Here is a 12,592-nt window from a genome sequence, read left to right on the forward strand (position 1 = left end):
AACAACAGAACTTAAAATGGGCTCGACAAACCAAATATTTTCTTCCAAAGGGGTCGAGGGTCTACAATTTCAACTTGAGTACTTGGCACCAAATAATGGTTCTTTACATAAATAAAAGTAATGGAAAAGATGTTTGGAGATGAAATTAGATTCCTCCTGGCAACTCTACATGAAGAAGGGTAATTGCAAAGAAAAGCCAGGTGTCTGACCTGCAATGTGCAATGCAGATGAGTCCCTCTTGCTTTTCTTTTCCCCACTGGGCAACTTTGAATTGACTTACTGTGAACTCTGGCTTTTGGCTCAAGTTGAGGCACAGGTTCTCCATGTCCTGGGGTCTCAGGCTGAAGAAAGGCAGGGGACAACATGGTCAAATTCTGTCCTGCCCCCCCCCCAATCCAGAGCAGATTCTTCTCAATTTTTCGGGGTCTTCATATTTTCTTTTTATTATTAAAAACATTGGAGCTTGGTTGATTAAAAGGCTTGTAGAACCATTGATCTGCAGTTGCAAATGGGATCTCTGAAGCTATAACTGGACTAAAGAGGTATCCTTTTAGGCCTGCATAATGTTTTTAAAGTTTCTAAAGAGTTGCCAGTTTTTTTCCCTTAATGGGAAAAGTTCACGTTAAAATTTTTCAAGTTCTTAAAAAAATACAGGGTCATTCTATTATTACCACATGATTACAATGAGCTGGAGACAAACATGTTCTCTGTATTCATGACTCTGTGCCTCGGTATTCTTACCTGAAAAGTGAGGGTAATAATTATTCCTCTCGTGGTGCTGCCATAAGCAGAGGGGTTGATTTATCTAAAACAGTTCCTGGCATTTAATAAGTCTTCATCCATTGCAATGTATTTAAGACTCTGTGAGGTGTGTTGCTTCTATGTGTTTGCATTTGTGACCCTTGCTGTAAACCATGCAAATGACTGTGGATGTTGCCAGGCACAGTGGTGCAGGTCTGAATTTCTAGTGATTGAGGAGGATGAATAGGAAAAATCACAAGTTTGAGGTCAGCCAGGGCAACTTGGGGAGACCCTGTATCCACAATAAAATGGGTCTTGGCAATGGTAAAGTACACCTCGGTTCAATCCCCAGCACCAAGGGGAAAAAGAAAAGAAAAGAGAGTGGTTGGAGATTCTTTAGCATCTTTCTGCCCAAAAAGAGCCTGCCTTGAGGAATTTGCCATCTGAGGAGGACCAGAGCTAACCTGCTGAGGAAATGAAGTAAGGAGGCCAATTCTGCAATGCATTAGAAATCTCAGAACACTTTCTTCACTAAGTTTTGTAGTGCAAGATTGAAGCTTTGGGATGTTCTTCTCTCTCTCTCTCTCTCTCTCTCTATCTGCTCTTCTGCTCTTGAGGTTGCCAGTAACACACATCCATGGAAACCCTCAATTTTGGATGTATTTAAGGGGAAGTAAATAAAAACTTCAAGATTATGCTCCTGAAAAATTTCTACTTACAACAGTAGTCACATGGCATCAGCCATAGGAAGCACCATTCCACTTGTCACCAAGGGTCACCCCATCTTACTGTGCTGGGTATTTTCCACTGGTCCTCTCAGAGTCTCCTTCCCTTCTTCTCCACTTGTATGAGGCTCCCAAGCTGGCCTGTATGGCCATCCCATTGGGTTTCCCTGCCCTCTGGTGTCCAGCCTGATTCAGCCAAATGATGAACACTGGTGGAAGTTCAGAGAAGAAAGGCAAGTTGGATGGCACTTTGCTTCTCTGCAGCCTGGCTGTGACCCCTTAGCCCTGCTCTTGCCAGGAAGCCCTGTCCCAGCAGCTACTTTCTCTGAGTTCCAGTAACTAGACCCCTGCCTTCGCCCTTCAGGCAGGTAGAGATGACCAAGGGATCATCCCCATTGTCGCCAGTGTGTGAGGATGCTGCACCCTTCCTCAGTGGTTTCCCTAAGGCCTGCTGGCACTTTGAAAACAACTACTTTATTAATCTCTCCATTGTTCTGACTTTATGGTGACATTGGTTTCCTGCCAGGACTCTAACTGCTAAACATATCTACTTCATAATATTCATTGCTTCCTACGTATTTAAAAATAGACTCTCCAAAGTTTTCTGAGCCATGTCCTTATTGGTAAATTATTAGATTTCATCCAACCATTATATGCTCAGTCAGTTGTAACCAGTAGATTAAGTAGTATGTTCATCAAAATATTTAATGTTGCTGAGTGGTGAAGTTTTTAAAAATAATATTATACATCTCTATGAACTTTTGTCTACCACTACCTTTAAGTAATAGGGAAAAAATCACCAGTTGCAAGAGCTTCACAAACTGCCCTGGGACAAGAGAGCATGACATATCTTGCACTCCAACCATGGAGTTCAGGTATTTGAGTTCTTAAATGTAATTTCGACAAAGGGAAGGTCTGTGTAGAAGAGGAGGATGAACTTTGTGAAAAATCAGAGTTGCTTGTCCACAGGTGCCTGTGGCTACAGAGAAGCTGTAATGAGACTGGTCTAATCCAAGATGCACCCAAAATGTAGAATGCATACTTCATTTCAGAAAGTTACTGTGAGACAGTGTAAAAGATGTCATTATTAGTGTCTTGGATTGTAACTGCATGCTGAAGATCCAAGTTTTTAATATATTGGATTAAAGACAGCATGATTAATATTTTTTTGAAAAGCAATGGTAAATTAGAACTTTTTGTGCCCCTTGGCCTCACTTGCAACCCCATGGGAGCAAGGAAGAGCTTATGCTTGGCACAGAGATTGCAGTGGGTCTTCTCAGACACTTCTCACATATGAAATTATTTTAAGGAGTACCCAGGTAGAGAAGAGATTCTGCATGGCCTAGATCTCATCCGTGGCCACCTGTCCTTGGAAAAGTACAAAAAATGCTTTCCAACAGTGTATTGACTATCCAGAAGGAAGTCACCTACTCTCTTCCTCCAGTGGTCTCTGTTCTTTCTCCTCACTTTCTGCGACTCTTCCCTCCCTTAGGTTTCTTTTGATTTGTCCTACAGTCTGTCATGCAACATACCCAAGTGGAGCAGACTTTACTGAAATGAAAGGGAGGGAAGTGAATTCTTTCATTCCAAAGCGCTCGCTCAGGATATCTTTCTGACCACCTTTTCTGACAATCACCTTATCTTGAAGTCTCATCTTCCATACCTAGAAGAGACTATGAAGTGTTGTTCTTGAAGAATGAATGAATGAATGGATGGAATTTCTTCCCCCAAATATTCCAATAGAACTTAGAACTTGTGGTGTGACTTGTGTTTGCATATCTTCATTGGAAGTTTTTTTTTTTTTTTTTTTTTTTTTTTTTAACCCCAGCGGGCCTATTGTAAATATTACATGAGACAATACACAGAACACAGTGTCTCTGTGCAGTATTAGCAAGCTCTTTGATTAGAGGAACACTGCTGTTTGCTACTAATCGCAGGGACTTGTACCCCATTATAGGAGCAACTTTCACTTTCTGCTAATGCTTCTCTTTGGGAGGTGCTTAACTGCCCCCAAATACCTCTCTAGACTAAAGAAACTGCCACCTTACCCAAGGTTTTGAGAAGTCACAAAATTATCATGGCCCCAGTCTATACTCATTTCCTCGAGCTGCTATAAAAATTACCTCACACTTGGCGACATAAAGCAACACAGATCTGTTCTTTCATGATTCTGGAGGTCAGAAATCTAAAATCCGTTTCACTGGGCCAAAATCAGATTGCTGACAGGGCTGTGCTCCCTCTGGGGGATCTAGAGGGGGAATTCTTTAGCTGCTAGAGTTTCATTCCTGCATTCCCTGGCCAGGCCCTTCCTCCAGCTTCAAAGCCAGTGAGTCAGCGTTTCAACTAGTCCTCAGCTTGCCTCCTCCTTCTCTTCTACAGTCAAATCTCTCACTGCCTCTCTCTCATAAAAGAACTGTGATTACAATTAGGGACCAGAAGGTCCACGAGAATTTCCCCATCTGGAAGTTTCTAATATAATCACACCTGTAATATCCTTTTGCCATGGAAGGAAACATTCACATGTCCCCAAAGATCAGGATAAGAATATCTTTGGGATCATTATTCAGCCTACTATACCTCTTACAATTCACCCTGGTGGGAATAAGGAATTTGACCAGGACTCTCCCCACCTCTTTTTCCTTTGAAGGTAGAAAGAAGTGCCTAATAGACAAATGAACAACTCTAACATTCTTCATTCAGTCTCCAAGAATAAGAGTCTGCCCCTAATGCTAGCCCTCAAACATGCAAATGCAAACAGCAGATTTTAAATTCCATCCATCCATTCATTCATTCTTCTACTGATCTATTCATTCATTCATTGATCCGTGAGTTAACAAACATTTATTGAGATTGTACAATGTGCCAAGCACTGTGCTGTGAACTGAGTAAAATAAACTTAACTGGGGTCTGGAGTTGTAGTTCAGCAGTAGAGCACCTGCCTTGTACATGTGAGGCACTGGGTTCGATTCCCAGCACCACATATAAATAAGCAAATAAAATAAAGGTCCATCAACAACTAAAAAAATATTAAAATAAAAAGTTAACTGCTTTCAATGGGAATATGATTCCTGGGTACTGAAGTACAAACACAGGGGAGGGACCAAGTAAGGTGAATAGACCAGAGAGATAATGTGTTTTAGATGCTGCTACAATAGAAGTTTGACATGCAGGGACTGGGGATGTGGCTCAAGTGTTAGCATGCTCGTCTGGCATGCATGCGGCCTGGATTCAAGTCTCAGCACCACATACAAACAAAGATGTTGTGTCCGCCGAAAACTAAAAAAAAAATAATAATAAATATTAAAAAAATTCTCTCTCTCTCTCTCTCTCTCTCTTAAAAAAAACAAAAAACAAAAGAAGTTTGACATGCAATGGGAAGTGTGGTCTGTGCTTAAACAAGAGTTGTGTGAAGTTAATGTGACTTTGCCAGGTAGTGACCCTCTCCTTCTAAGAAGAGTAGGCCTTTAACAAACAGAAAGAGCTGGCCAAAGCAAAAGACAGTAACACTAAACAGCTTAGTGGTTTTGGTGAACTATGCCTTCTTCCTAATGATGAGAGTGGAGGTTATCCTAGTTACTGCACACTGGATTCCCTGGGTCTAGAAGAATTATTAGATACTGATGCCTTGATTCCACCCCAGAGATTCTGGTTTAATTGGTCTGGGCATGGCCTAGGCATCGGGATTTTTAAAAAGCTCCCCAGGTGATTTTAATGCATATCCAGATTTGGGAACTGCTGGCAGCAAGCCTTGTGAAGAGCAAACAGAATGGTAAAGGAGAAGAAAGCGGGTAGGATGTCAAGCATGGCTTATGATGGGAAGTTGTGCATCCCTTAGGAAAAATCAAGATTTTTTTTTTTTTTTTTTCCTGGATGTGAATTCCAACATCTTCCCTTTTTGCTTAAATGGCAGTTTCTTTTTGGTTTTTATCTCAGGACTGTCTTGGCTTCTCATGTCGTTTAAACAAAAGCATTAGAAATGGTGAGAACTTAACATGTTTATCTGGATGCTATCTGTTGGATCAGGTGGAATCTATACATGGGAGCATCCGTGACTCATGAAATGACATCAGTTATGTTGTTCTCCAGGGCTGAACTCATCAGCCAAATGGGGGTGAACATGTAAAAACTTGTGAGTTATTGTGTACTATAAAATGCTTGTGAGAGATAAAATCCTCAGGATAGTACCTGGCACATTGCAAGCCTAAGGAAACAGTCACCTTGTTATCAGCATCTGAATTAACTACTTAACAAGAATCTGGGAGGATTGCTAAAAACAAAAGAAAACACTAGTAGAGAAAAACAGGAGCACTCTAACTTTTTTATTTTTATTTTTTTTTTTCTGAAGTAGTTAGTCTCCAGGAATGGTCCCCAGTGAACCAAGCTTCCTACAATTCATGTCCTGGTATCATTCTCTCTAGTGAATGTGGACAGGCCTTGTGATCCACTTCTGACTATAGAATGTGTCAGAAGTCATATCACATGCAGGCAAGCTCAAACAGAGTCTTCAGATTTCTACCTGAAACTTTTAAACCCCTCAGTCTGAGTTTCACTCCTTTGAAATGGCTATACTATAGGGAAGCTCAAGCTAGATACCTGGAGAGGTAGCAGGGATAGACAGCAGGGTGAGGCAGAGATGCAGGGCCAGCTCCTAGTTCTTCAGCCACCCCTGCTGGTTGACATGCCAATCATATGATGGAGGAAGCCATCTTGGATCTGTGTGTCCAAGCTCAAGGCTTAGCTTCCATTCCTTGTGACTCTCTTAAGAGTTTTCAAGAATGGTTCAGTGGAGGCTAATCAACAAACTAACCCATTCAAGAAAAATAAATTAGGTGGGCGCGGTGGCACACACCTGTAATCCCAGTGGCTTAGGAGGCTGAGACAGGAGGATCATGAGTTCAAAGCCAGCCTCAGCAAAAGTGAGATGCTAAGCAACTCAGTGAGACACTGTCTCTAAATAAAATGCAAAATAGGACTCAGGATGTGGCTCTGTGGTTGAGTGCCCCTGAGTTCAATAGCCAGTAGCTGCCCCCCTGCAAAAAAAAAAAAAAAAGAAAGAAAAAGAAATTTTTATTTTAACCACTGAATTTATAAGTGGCTTATTATACAGAATAGAAATCAGGTAAACAAAAACAGTTTTCCAATGTTTTACAAAGATGTCACCCTACTATTTGGTACATTTTCAAAGAGTACTTGAGACAGGTCTCAGGGGAATTACACTTCAGATAGTGATTGGCTTCCTTCAGAGTGAGCCCACTGGAAGAGCCTCAGTCGGAAGCTGCAAGAGTTTTGTCATTTGCTGTATTCTATAGTCAAAAGAGAATTGTAGGGCCTCCACAGATTCCCTGGAAGGAATGATACCAGGCTATGAATGTGGGAGAATGCCCTTATTGGGTGCCATCTTGGAGACTACCTGCCCCCTATCTTGCAGTCAAATTATTTCATCAATTTTAGTCATGGAATTCTGCTCACAGAAAGACATCGAGAGCTGGCACCTCAGTGGACTGAAGTGTAAACTCAATTGGACACTCTCAAGGACTGGCAGGCCCTGCCCCACAGACATCATTTGTTTGCCTATACTGTAGTTAATTACAATCCCACTGAGGGTCTGATTAATGTTCAGGAAAATGAGGTATTCAAAGGTATGGCCACCTATTATTGTATCTTCTCACATTATTGTTCACAAAGCAAAGTTAAGGTCTTGAAGAAGAAGAAAAAAAATCTGCTTCTGTTTTTGTTTTGTCTTGCATAACCAGGAGATGATGTCTTTCATAATTGCATTAGTGAAGTTCGGCAAATGAGATAACATTGTGCTTATCACAACAGTCATATGAGGACATATTTCCTGTATCTATTTGCTTGGGTTGGTTTATTTTCACACCCACTACACCGTCATTGAGTGAAGAGCATTTTAAGATTGGTATAATAAATACGTTTCCTTTAGATAAATTTTTAATTAATAAACTTTATTTCTAGAGCAATTTGAGACTTACAGGAATGTAGAAAGTTGTCATACACCCTTTCTCCTTAGCCCCTCCACTCAATTTACCTATTACTATTAACTTGCATTGGTGTGGTCCATTTCTTACAGTTGATGAACCCATACTGATACATTTTTATTAACTAAAACCATAATTACATCAGGGTTTACTCTTCTGGTGTACAAATATATGATGTTATGAGTCCATACTCCTCACAGAATCATGCAGTATAGTTTCACTCCCCTAAAAATCTCTTGTGCAGTACCTGACATATTTCCTCTTCATATGTCAATGTCTTAGAAATGAAGGTTTCCACATACCACTGATAGCTATAATTAATGTCATGTCCTCTTTCCCTCTCCTTTTCCTTTCTCCTTACATTCCTTCCATCCATCCTTCACCTGAGAGGATGTTATTAAATTGATTGCATGCAGTACAATTTATGGCATCTGAACATTGACAAAATACAGTAGTAAAAGAGGCTGTGATATGATGCCTGATGGATATATTTCCTTACCCTTTGCTGCATATCACTGAGAATAAATAGCAAGGACCCTTACATTTTCTCCCACTGGGAAAGTAGGAGAGTTTAGCCTGATGCAGCAAACACTTGGTCTGCCATGGGCACACACCATCTTTTTCCCTGCAAACAGAATCTGTCTTTGTGTTCAGGTGGCATGCTGTGTTTCCCCCATTTTTCCCATGAGAGCTTGTCTCCTCCATCTTTCTCTACCCTACTGTCTGCACCAGTAGCCCCCAAGTCCTTTGGCTCTTGGTTGTGTGTCAGTGAGGAGTCCAGGTGGAGAATAAAGGGAGGGGAGGGTAAAGCTCTCCAGGCTCCTCTTGCTTTTCCCCTTGCTCTGTTCCTTGATGGAAAGTTGCTGTTCCTGTCAAGGTGGCTGACTTCCTGAAACCTTTCTCCTCTGGTATCTTGCAGAATCTCACTCTATTGACCCAGGGTTGCTGGCAACCTGTATTTTTATACTACCTATGAGACTTGCCTAAGTCCCTAAGCTATATCTTCATGATTAGTCCCTTATATCTTCATAATTAATTCATCCTCCCCAAAGTATCCTCATTTGGATGTGTCATCTGTTTGCTTTGGGGTTCTCAATTGATACAGGTTGTGAGATTATCTTCAGCACAGGGACAGTGGACCTTAGTCCCAGGGTGCCAATCAGGATCACTTTAAACAATTGTTGATGATCTCAGTCTTTGTTACTAATTATTCACCTGGACCTTAGATTTTTAGGGATTTTGATAAATGTAAGGAGAAGTGTGCTGAAGAACTCCACTTCTTAAATAGAAAGACAGGGTATCACGGCGGAAAAAAAAATTTTTTTTTGTCCCTGCTGATTCCCTCCTCTCATGGCCACTGGTGTGAGTATATGACACCTGAAGATGCATGAAGATGCAAAAGAAAGAGTGTGTGTGTGTGTGTGTGTGTGTGTGTGTGTGTGTCTCCAAATATCCTAGGAGACCCACCATGAGGTGAGTTGTTAATGGCATTTTAGAGAGACTGCATAAAACCTGAAACCACCTAACTTGGATTACTCTTTGGGTGAAATGATTAAACAAACGCCCTTATTGCTCATGCAATGGAGAATCAGCAAAATCCATTCCCACCTGTTAGAGTGAGGTGGAGGTTTAATAAGGGTAGTGCGAGTTGAGATGGAAGAAGAATGGGAAAATAGTGAGTCTACACTGAAGGAGGATACAACTTGACCTGCCTTCACTCCTCTGTCTCCAGAAGGGCAGGATGAGCCCTTCACAGTCCACTGGACCTGTACCATCCCCAAGGCAATACCAAATCCACTGCCTCAGAAGCTCCTCTATGCTCAGAATCTGACTTCTGCGGCCAAACTACGTCAGTGAGGCCCTTAACCTGGGTTCTTAATTTCTACCTTCATGCTCTTCCAGAATCTGATCTGACCCGAACTTCCACTAAAAGTGCTTTTGCTAATCCCTTAGATTCATCTCAGCTGTCCATCTGGAGATTCTAGTTACCAATGACCTCTGAAAAAAAAATAATCCTTCTCTATCTAGGGGCCAGGTCACCATTCTTTCTTGCTTGCTTTCTTTTTAAATTTCATTTTTCTTTTTAAATTTCAGGGTCTCACTAAATTGCCCAGGCTGGCCTCAGACTCATGATCCTTCTACCTCAGTCTCCCAAGTCACTGGGATTGCAGGCATGAGCCACTGTGCCTGACTTCCAATATTTCTTAAACACTTACTCAAATATGAAGCCATCCAAGCATTATGTATGTAATATTTTTAATCTTAACAATTCTGTGGGGTAAGAACTACAACAGTTCTCATTATATTAAAAAAAGGCACTAAAATTTTTGAATGTAAAATCACACAAGCCTGGCCAATTACACTGGCACACACTTGTAGTCCCAGCTACTTGAGAGGCTGAGGCAGAAGGATAGCAAATTTGTAGCCACCCTGGCAACTTAGTGAGACCCTATCTCAAAATAAAATATCTAAAAGGGCTGGATATGTAGCTCAGTGGTAGAGCACTACTGGGTTTTATTAGTAGAAGTGAAAAAAAAAAAAAAAAACCCAAGACTGTCTCAAATCTAAGTCCCTTTGTTTCTAGGACATATAAGTAAGAAAAATTCTGAGCACACCCTTCTCATGCCTTGGACACTGTCACCCCTGCCCTGCATTTTTCCCTACTCCCAACTTCTCTCTTGGTCTTTTCCTGCTGTCCGTCATTCTGACAATCCTCAGCACCGCTCTGGCACACACCTACCCTGGGAGCAATTTTGGTCTCACTTTCAGACACCACCCTCAAGCTCTGAGGCTGCCAACAGCCACAGAGTAACCTTAGATCCTTCAGAAATAGACTTCATTTACTCATGCAAGGCTGACATTATCTCAGGATCAATAGCAATGTCTAATTGATGTGTTTGGTGTGTGGAGTCCTTTTTATTTTTTTTAAATTAGCTTCTGTCTTAATCTATAGTGAAGAACCAAACAAGAGTATAGAACACATTACCCCGGAAAAGAGATTAATTTATCAATATCTACTCCTTTGGGAGTCAGAGTGGTGATAAACAAAAGGGATTATGAGACAAATGACACCCCTGTCACTGGCCTTGTTAAACATACCCACCAGGGTACTCAGCAATGACTGGTTGTAGTACATCTCTAGTAAACAGGAGCCATAAGAAACAAATTAGGAAATTTCATAACATCCCAGGGGACTTCTTTCTGGTGTCCAAGCATCTAATATCTTTGTTTTTTGTTTTCCTATAATTCTAGGTAATACAATTTTAGGGAGACATAGGCAAAATGTTTAATATTTTAATAATACCTCTCAGTATAATATTTTTCAAAATCATAGTTCAATATTCTATTTTCAAAGTATGACTCTCACAGGTTTGGTTAAACTTGGTGTGTACTCATCCTTAACAGGACCAGTCAATGCCTAGGTAGCCCCTATAGAACTGACACCTAGAAGATTGTTCTAAGAGATAATGATACACAGTGAAAACCAATGTGTTATCATTTACAGAATTTCAATATTCTACTTCAGTGTTCTGAACATTCTGGTAATCTAATTCATTGAATCATCAAACAACTCCATAGGATTCCACCATTCTTTTTCTTTTATTTGTGACATCTGAGACTCAGCAAGTTTAGGAACTTCCTCAAGGTTCATATGCAGGTAATGATGGGACACTGATTATAAACCTGGTTTATCTAATTCTAGAACCTACCATTAATGCTCTGATGACTGTGTTTCTTTCACTGTCGTTAAAAGCTCTTTAGGACCTGAGATAGTTCTACTTGGAAGTAGAACCTAGTAGACAACTAGGTTCCCTATGTAGATGATTTTGCCAAATTTTAGCACATGGACTCAAGCCAAGAGGAAGACAGGCGAGGAGCCTCCTGCTTTAGGGATCTCGCGTGAGGAAATGCTCATTTTATCCTTGTCTCTACTAAATTACAGGTGATTCATATTTGTAATAAATTTTTTATGAATTTTGATTGCACAAGTCAAAGTAGAGGGGGTGCTTTTATTCTCTGGGACTCTTCCTTGGAAGCACTGAAGTGTAAGCCAAGTAAGCACATGACAAGAAGCTTATCCATCTGGCTGAACGTCTTTCCCAACCAATGACCTGCAATGCCCCTTTTTTCAAGAGTCTTTGAGCAAATGAAACTAAATGCTCATTTTAATGTTTCCAAATAATGAGGTCTCTAATTTTCTGAAACACTGGCTCTGCTTAAGGATAGTTAACTGTAACTTGCACCCTGAAAAATCATCTGTTCAAAGAAGGACAAGTGTAGTCACTGTATTAAATGAAGAGGCAGAAATGTGGGGAAGGCAAGTGCAGATAATGTGCTAAGGTAAGAAAGTAAACACATCAAGGGTAGAGAACATAATAGGGTGGTAAGAGATGTTCCTGAAAATGATGGCTGAGAAACGAGCTTAGTAATTAAATCAACATTTAGTCAACCTACCAAATTATTGTGACATATAGAAAATGCTTGATGCCCAATTAAAAAAAAAATCAAGTTATACGTTTTCTAAAATCCTCTAAAAAAGTTAGACGTTTTCTAAAATCCTCTAAAAAAGTAATAGGCAGGATCATACTGCAGAAAGCTCATCTAATCCAATGAGAGGGAAATCTAGGAATAGGATGGTAAATGACAAAGTCAAATAGTTAGTCAGGACACAAATTAGGCTCCAGATCTTTAAACTGTTGATTATCATTTTTTTTTTTTAAAGATTAAGATGGACAAATAGCAAGGGACAAGCATTCACCTTACAGAATCTCAAAGTTCTAGAAAGTGAGTAAAGCTTCTCTCTTAGCTATAGAGTTTAGTATTTCATTTAAGTTTTTGATGTTATCTTTACTTTATAAATGCAAATTAGAGTCCCAGATCATATCTGCTACCAAGTAACATTTTTTTCAAAGTAATTAGAAATTTTCCATGGGAAAGGTGATGGTGGCAATGAAAGGACTCTAGAGAGGAATAGCAAAGCTGGATTATCTCCTGATAGGTTAGACAAACCTAGCAATCTCTTGCTGTTATGGGCCAGGCTATATGGGCAATGACCAGACTCCATTTTACCCTGAGACTCCATGTCATGTAAGAGAGGCTTCTTCCATGTTCTGAACATTCTGGTAATGC

General features: G+C 40.4%; 1 protein-coding gene across 1 annotated transcript in view; it reads right to left on the reverse strand.

Annotated features, from left to right (window-relative positions):
- Gadl1 (glutamate decarboxylase like 1) overlaps positions 1 to 12,592 on the reverse strand; it is a 455,087-nt gene that overhangs the window by 183,130 nt on the left and 259,365 nt on the right. The window lies entirely within an intron of this gene.

This window comes from Callospermophilus lateralis, chromosome 1 (genome assembly GCF_048772815.1).
Source record: "Callospermophilus lateralis isolate mCalLat2 chromosome 1, mCalLat2.hap1, whole genome shotgun sequence".
NCBI lineage: Eukaryota > Metazoa > Chordata > Mammalia > Rodentia > Sciuridae > Callospermophilus > Callospermophilus lateralis.